An 8,737-nucleotide genomic window follows, 5' to 3' on the forward strand; every position below is an offset into this window, starting at 1 on the left:
ACCTCTTTGTAGAAAATACTCGTTCTAGTGCAATGCCCGTCAATGAGAAATCGAGGAAGAAGACCTAACCTAAGAGTATGGTTGGAATCCGATATTCAGAAAACCTTTTTAATCTACCAAGTACGCTGTTGATTTTAAGGATTAAAAATAACAAAATGTTTCAAAATGTTAAAACTGTATATATATTCACACATACACACATACCTGCATGCATGCATACATACATAAATACATACATATATATATATATACATGCGCGCGTATACATACAAATATACATATATGTGCATATATACATACTCCCAAAGCCTCTATTCTCAAACAAACAATCTTCCAAAACTTCCAAGCTCTGGATTAGCTAAATCATCAATTAGATAACAAATAATATACGTCCATCATGCAGGACCAAGCCTGGCCTGTCTGCCACTTGTCAGTTAAAACACAACAATGGGAACAGAGGAAGCAATGCTCTTCAATGGTACTCAAAACTCCAAGCATCAAAAGGGGTGGTATACTTGTCCCAGAGTATCGGTGGGAGAGAAATTCCCGCGGTGCACAACGCGTGCACAATGAACTTCTCATCGGTGGAAACCAACTTTCAAGACTCCAAAAATTCCAGGCTCAAAAAGTCCATTAAAAGTTGGGCCAAGCGAAAAACACTTTCAGGAGAAAGACATCTATTTTTTTTTTTTTTGGATAAAAATCAGTATTGTTGCGGCCAACTCCTGCTGCGCCCATCATCAGAGAAGAACACCTGCAAAAAAAATCTGCACTGATCGAAATTATATCCAGCAGAGACCCTCTGATACTTAAGTCAATGGAGAATAGTGAACAGCAGATAAAGTTTTCAGAAAGACAGTATCAATCCAAAAGTCTCTTATCTAATGCTGTTCATTTGTCTCTTTTTATAGATGAGTTGTTGGTAACCGTTTGTAACGGTTAGACACATGGTCCTGCTTATTTCAGCATTACGTGATCATGGGGTGAGTGATTATACCCACCACTAATCATGTAGTCATTATGTATTTTCTGCATTGATGGTTTCTGATATATCAACTCTATGTCGGCAGTCTAAATTGTCGACTGTATGTCGGCAATTGTAGAAGCCCGAATGACCATCGTTTAGCAACTCTGATATGTCGATGGTCATCAGTTTGAAGTCAGTTGAGTCGCCATAGTCGAGGTATTTGCCGGGGAGGTTGAGATTAGTCGACTATTGGTCGGCCAACCGATTGGTAGTCAATGGTTTGTGCTTATCAAGCCGAGTGAAAGTCGGATGATGTTGAAATTGAGATGGTACTTCTTCTGCGATATAGTTTTGATGGCTCATCGTTCATAACCGGTAGATATCTGATTGGCCGACTGTGAGTAGGGGGAGTCAGTTGAATTATCCCAACAGTTGCCCCCCTCTCCCAAGTTCAAGGTGGCCTGATATGTGGATTGTAACATGGTCTGACACGTTGGATAAAGAGAGTTATCACATGCTATCTCGAGCTCCAGTTCGACTGTAGACATTAATGATTTCTTTGAAAAATGAAGTGTCTCCAGCCGTCTTGTCGTTTCGATAACCGTGAGACCATCATTGGGGTGTCGGTTCGAAAAGATAGTTTGCGTTCGAAGAATCCGATTGATTTGATTCTGATTAGTCGATTTCAGCCACATATCCAGATATCATTGGCTCTGAGCCATTCACATGGATAGAGGTGAGGTGGCATGATCTGGAGGTAGGTGCATCGAACCGTCCGATCGATGATCGATTTTGACATAACTACATATCAAAATCTGGAGCGGTCTTAATTTGAATAACTTCATCCTGACAGTTGAAAGGTTCTATATATATAATATCACTTTCATTTGGATCTTTCATTTCTGCATTTGTCATTTCCTCAACAACAGAAGGCTCCGTCTTGGGTGCTGAGAGCTTCAGGATTTTTCGAAGTCTTCTTTATATTTTTCACATCATTTTCTAGCTCCGGGTTGAGTTTTCGTTCCTCTTCCTTCTAGGTTTTCTTTCTTCTTCTACCATTTTTAATGGCAAGTAGGGGTAGGAAAGGGAGGGTTTCAACTTCTCGAGATAGTCGACCGAAAAATTTGGTTGATGATTTTCTTTCGAATCCGGAGATAGAAGTTTCTTCCTTATCCGAATCCAATATTGATCGACTCCGAGAACAATATCATATTCTGAAGTAATTTCAGCTCTTTACTCCTGGTCCGGATGGTCAGATGAACTCTTCTCCTTCAGGCTAGGTAGCATTTTATGTGGAGGACCTTCAGGCTAGTCTTTACTTCCTGATTTCTGAGTTTGTCTGGAATTTCCTTGACTACTATTATCTTTGCCCTCCTTAATTAGCCCCAAACTCCATTCGATTAATTATCAAGTTTGCTTTATTGTGTCATCTGATCCTGACCAACCCTCATCCTTCTCTTTTCTGAGCTTTCTTTGTCCTTCATCCCCATCTGAAAGCTAAGGACTGGTGGTTCTTTAACCCGAGGAAGGGTTTATCTTTTATTTTCGATCTTCCATATTCATGGGTGGAAGAATCAATTTTTCTTTATCTTTTCTTCGTCATCTTGGGGCTTTCCTTCATCTTGGAGCAATCCAAGAATCGGCCCTAATGAATATAATCGGGTCGATATTATTGATCGAAAAGATTTTCTCCGACTAAAGGACATGGAAGTCCTAGCACAGCGAGAGCTAATGACGAAGCAAGCTCCCTATGATGTCAGACTTAGTTTGATGACCTTTTTAGGTATAACATAGTCGGTCATTTTGCTTGTCATTTATTTTTGAACTCTATAATTGAACTTTTGCTTTTTGATTGCAGTTATGCCTCTGACAGCATGAATCTCAGCCGTCGACGTTCGCCAATATGCTGCCAAGAAGAGAGCAGCGACCAATGTTGGACTATCCTGAATGACAAAAAAGAGTCAGATTGATTCACAGTCGGTACCGGTGAGAGAGCCTGACATTCCATCAGTGGTGGTTCCTGACACTGAGCCAGTGATTGCATTGTCGGCTCCAACAACTCTTCTTCCTATTGAAGTGCCATCGATTGGGATAGAGCCGATGAGAGATGGGGATGTCACGGTCAACATGCCAGTTGCAGTGGCTGAGACGATGTCGATCTTGGTTCTGACAGTGGGGGTTCAAGCCTAGTATATAGTCGCGGTCAAACCAGAACCATCTATTGCCATGCAAACCATTCCTCCAGTGCCTTTAGCTAGAGCACCATCAAGCTTCGATGTCATGGTGGCTTCGAGCAAACGACCGCTAACTGGAGAGAGGAGAAAGACACCGGCCACTTCTACCAATGATGGATCGTCGATGGGTCTCCCCACTCTCTTCGACATCCAAATTCCTATCGGTGTGTTGGCCTTGGCCACTCCGATGCTGGCCAAGCGGCTCATCGAGACTACTCTTCTCTTGACTGATAGGGAGAATAGGAAAGATTGGACCGTATTCGAGATATTTTTCTCCTTTTATCCGACGATACTCGGCATAAGTTGACGATACTTCTTTCTTTCCTTTTTTTTAATCTGACTTGTCTTTTTTTCTTTTCAGTTCGCACATAACGTGCATGCCTTTGGAAAGCGGATATCGAAAAATTATCGAGCTTCGTCGAGTATGGGCGAATGAAACTGTAGCTGCAAATGCCGAGAAAGCTGCCACTGTTGAACAACTCCAGATGGCAACCAAACAGGAGTGGAAACTTCAAGAGGAGATCTCCTGTGCAAAAGCCGAACTGGAGTTGACTAGAGCCGAATTGGAGTCGGTTTAACAAAATTAAGTCCCTTGAATCTCGAATTAAAAGCAAGAAGCACACAATCAATCAACTTCGGAGGAAAAGGGATGGGTGTATTGAAGAATTAGAGTATGAGCGCGGGAGGCATCGGGCCACTAAGGAAAAGTTGGCACAAGCCGATGTAGAGTCGGCATCTGCTAGAGAAGAAGCAGAGTCGGTAAAGAATGTTTGAATCTGGCCATCAAGAATTTTAGAGAATCACGTGAGTATGAGGATGAAATTCTCGAGGATGGATTCATCTCCTATTACGTCGAGTACGAAGATGGTAGCGATACAATTAGAAAATTATATTCGAACTTGGATCTGAGCAGCATCGTCCCTCCTAGTTTGGGAGAAGAGGCTGTCTAAGAGACTGCTGAGGAGACTGCACCAATTAAAATCACACCGACTGCACCAAAATCTACTCCAGCCATTCAAGCTATACCGGAGCTAGCTGCTGCATGCCAAGGGCCACAAAATTGAAGCTGCAGCGGTTACCAACACAGCTGAAGAAGAAGCCGACTGATGATCGATGTAATATCTCTTTTTTTATATTTTTTATAATCAGATAGTCTAATTTTATAATCGATCTTGGATCCAATTTTATAATATTTTTTCATTAAATGAAAAAAAAATTCTAAGTATGAAATCCCTTCTCAATTTCGTTGTGTTGTCGACGTCATTGAATATCAATCGGATTACCAACTATCAATCGGTGTGTTGAATATCGATTAATTGTCGTAGTAGAGTTTGCCTACCAGTCAGATGTCAGCTGACTTAGCTTTTAGGTAAATTTTTTTTAGATATTTAATAGACGGTGGCAAGCTGAATATCTTTCGACGGATCGGAGTCAAGTCAATATATTTCTTACTCGATCGAAATCGAGTCGACATAAAATTTTGCTTAGCTAAAGCCAAGTCGGTATAAGTGATCATTCGATCTAAGTCTATTTTTGTAGTAAAAAATTAAGATGTAGTCGGTACAAATTGGCCGACTATCTATCGGTCTGATGCCATTTTTGTAGCTAACTTGTAGATAATTGAAAATTTTAAGAAGATCCAGAATTTCAATATTTCATTCTGAACATGTCGTACATGTGAACAACTTTATTGAGAGTATATCTTCAAATTATCAACATTTCAAGTTTGAAAAATAGTTACTCCATCGAGAGTTTCTAGTTGATACGCACCCGGACGAAGTGTTTCGGTCACCTTGTAAGGTCCTTTCCAGTTTGAAGATAATTTTTCTTGGTCTAGAGGCTTTGAAACTTCTACTTTTCTTAAGATCAGATCTCTTGGATGGAAGACCTTTGACTTAATCTTTGTATTGTTGTACCGGGATACTCTCTATTGAGCCACTGCCATCCGAACTTGAGCTTATTGTCGAACTTCTAGGAGTAAATCTTGATTAGCTCTCTGACATTCAGAATTACTCGATTCATTGTATTATTTGACTCTTATTGATGGCAATATGATCTCGAGTGGGATTACTGCCTTTCTTCTATAGGTCAAGTTGAATGGTGATTCTCCTGTCGGTATACAAAGAGTTATCCGATATGTCTACAAGATCGGATATAATTCTTCTATTTAGAGGTCTTTAGCTTCATTCAATCTGATCTTGAGACCATGTAGAATTATTTGATTTGTCGCTTCCACTTCACCATTAGATTATGGATGGCCGACTGAAGTGAGCTTGTGCATAATATGAAATTTCACATAAAATTTTTTAAAATTTTGATTGTTAAATTATCGATCGTTGTCGGTGATAATAGTGTGTGGTAGATCAAATCTATATATGATTGATTTCTGAATGAAGTCTTCCATCTTACTTTTAATGATTTGTGCCAAGAGTTCAGCTTCTACTCACTTGATAAAGTAATCAATGGCAACCACTATAAACTTTCTCTGACCAGATGCCGGAAGAAAGAGATCGAGTATATCGATTCTCCATTACATGAAGGACCAAGGTGCAATAATTGATGTCCACTGGCTAGCCAGTTGATGTTGTATGTTGGCATACTTCTGACATGATTTACATCTTCGGATAAGTTCAACTATATCTTTCTTCATGGTTGGCCAATAATATCTTTGTCGCAAGACTTTGTAGGCCAATAATTTGCCCCCCAAGTGATTTCTACAAATCTCTTCGTGAACTTATCGAAATACATAGTCAGCATTTGTAGGTCTCAGACACTTCAGTAAGAGAAGAGAGAATGACCTCTTATAGAGTTGTCCATTCATCAAAACATATTATGAGGCCATCCATCTTAGTCATTTGGCTTCTAAAAAATTTACAGATAGAGTTCCATCAGTCAAATATTGGATGATCGGGTCCATCCAACTTGGTTCGTTATTGATTTGTAGTACTTCTTCAACTTTATCAATACTCGACTATACGTTCAACATATTCAATGAACATTCGATCGAGCAAGCTGAATGAAATAGTTACGAGTCGAGAAAGTGCATCAACTCGAGCATTCTCTGCTCTTGAGATGTGAGAGATCTCAAAATATTTTGAGGTTGATGTAAGATCTTTTACTTTCTGGAAGGTACTTCATTATAATGGGATCACAGGCTTCAAACTCGCCCTTGACCTGTCCGATAATTAGTTGTGAGTCAGTGAAGACCTTCAAGTTGTCAATATCAAATTTTTTAACAATTTTCAAGCTAGCTAAAAGAGCTTCATACACAGCTTGATTATTTGAGGTTTTAAATTAAATCAAAGACATATTCAGTCATGATCCCTTCAAAATTGATGAAAATGGGGCTGGCTCCACTACCTTGTGCATTGGATGCTCTATCAACATGTAGCACCCACACCGATACTAAATTGGCCTTAGGAGTTTCAATTTACTTTGATTTGCCATCAAGTTCATCTTCAAAATTATCATCCAACACGGTGCACTTGACGGTAAAGTCGGTGAAAATTTATTCCTTCATTGATGGTCATGGGTGATATTGAATAACAAACTCACTGAGTTTTATTGCCCACTTTATCATTCGATCAGAAGTATTAGATCGGTACAATATTGCCTTCAACGGCTGATTTGTTAAGACAACTATTGGATGTGCCTAAAAGTATGGTCGAAGTCGTTGTGATGATATGATCAAAGTGTAGATCATCTTTTTCACTTTTGAGTATCATACTTCGGCATTGTAAAGTACTTTACTAGTATAATAAATCGACCATTGAATTCGATTTTTGTCTTCCTGGATAAGTACTGAACTAACCATCTCTGTCGAAGTTGTCAGATAGAGATACAATATTTCTCCCACTTTTGATTTTGTGAGTAGTAGTGGAGATGTCAAATATTTTTTTTAAAATCTTCAAAGGATTGTCGGTACTCATCTGATCATGAAAAATCTTTTGTTTGTCATAAGATCTTGAAGAAGGATAGATATCTTTCTGCTGACCTTGAAATGAATCGACTGAGTGCAGCGATCCTTCCATTGAGTTGTTGTATCTCTTTTTTTGAGCTCGGATGCTTCATATTAATGTTAGTCTTTATTTTTTTGAGATTAGCTTCGATTTCTCATTGTGATACAAAAAATTCAAAAAATCTTCCGACAGTTACTCCAAATGCATATTTAGTCAGATTCAATTTCATCTGGTGTCGTCGAAATGTGTCGAAGGTTTCTTCTAAGTTTCGAACATGATTAGAAGTTTTAAAATTTTTCACCAGTATATCATCAATGTAGACTTTCATGTTGCATCCAATTTGTGTCTTAAACAATCTATTGACTAGCCGTTGATAAGTAGCTTTGGTATTTTTTAAACCTAATGGCATCACTTTGTAATAGTAGATGCCTTTATCGGTTATAAAGGCAGTATACTCCTCATCTTCAAGTACCATCTGAATTTGATTGTAGCCTGTGAAGACGTCTATAAAGCTCAAAAGTCGATGTTCCGAAGTTACATCAACTAGTTGGTCGATCTTTGATAAAGAAAACTGTCCTTCAAACAAGCTTCATTTAAATTAGTATAGTCAATGCAGATTCTTCATTTTTCATTGATTTTTTTCACTATCACTATATTAACGAGCCAATCTGGATAATTAGCTTCTCTAATGAAGCCAACTGCAAGGAGCTTGTCGACTTCTTCATCGATGATCTTCTATCTTTTAGGGGTAAAAGATCTTTTCTTCTACCTCATCGATCTAACCTTGGAATCAATATTCAATCGGTGAGTTATTACTTTCAGAGAAATCTCTGAAATATCGATTGCCGATCAGATAAAAATATCGATATTTGCCCTTAGCAGATTCACCAATTGTCTTTATTCTAGATCAGATAATTGCGATCCAATTTAGACCATCTTTTTAAGATCATCTTCTCTTAATGGGATAGAAACCAATTATTTGGTTAGTTCACCCCTTTCTTCATTTTTTTTTGATCCAATTTATCAACCGACAAAGAATCTTCAGATTGACTGTTCTTCGTAGAGACCATAAAGCAATGTCTAGCAAGTTGTTGATCTCTATGTAAATTTTCAACTTCATTTTTTGTCAGAAATCGAATCAATAAATGATATGTTGATACTACCGCTCTCAAGGCATTGAGTTTTGATCGTCTAAGTATGGCATTGTAAGTCAAAGAAACTCGGACGATCGTGAATGTTAAGAGAATGATACTTTATTGTGGATCTGTTCCTGCAATTAGTGGGAGAGTAATTTTTTCTTCTACGATAACTGCATCTTCAGTGAAACCAACTAATGACGTCAAGATTCTTCTGAGTCGGTCAGTCAGTAGTCGCATTCGAAAGAAAATCAAATAAAAAAGAACATCAGTTGAATTTTTATTATCAACTAAAATTTTTTTATATCATAATTTGCTATCATCGTTAAAACGATGATAGGATCAACATGGAGAGTCTGTATTCTTCAAACATCATCTTTCAAAAAAGAGATGACATTGTCGAGTCGTTGCTTCTTTGCTGACTGTTCTTCAGAAGTTGCC

The sequence above is a fragment of the Elaeis guineensis genome, chromosome 9 (assembly GCF_000442705.2).
Source record: "Elaeis guineensis isolate ETL-2024a chromosome 9, EG11, whole genome shotgun sequence".
Taxonomy (NCBI): Eukaryota; Viridiplantae; Streptophyta; class Magnoliopsida; order Arecales; family Arecaceae; genus Elaeis; species Elaeis guineensis.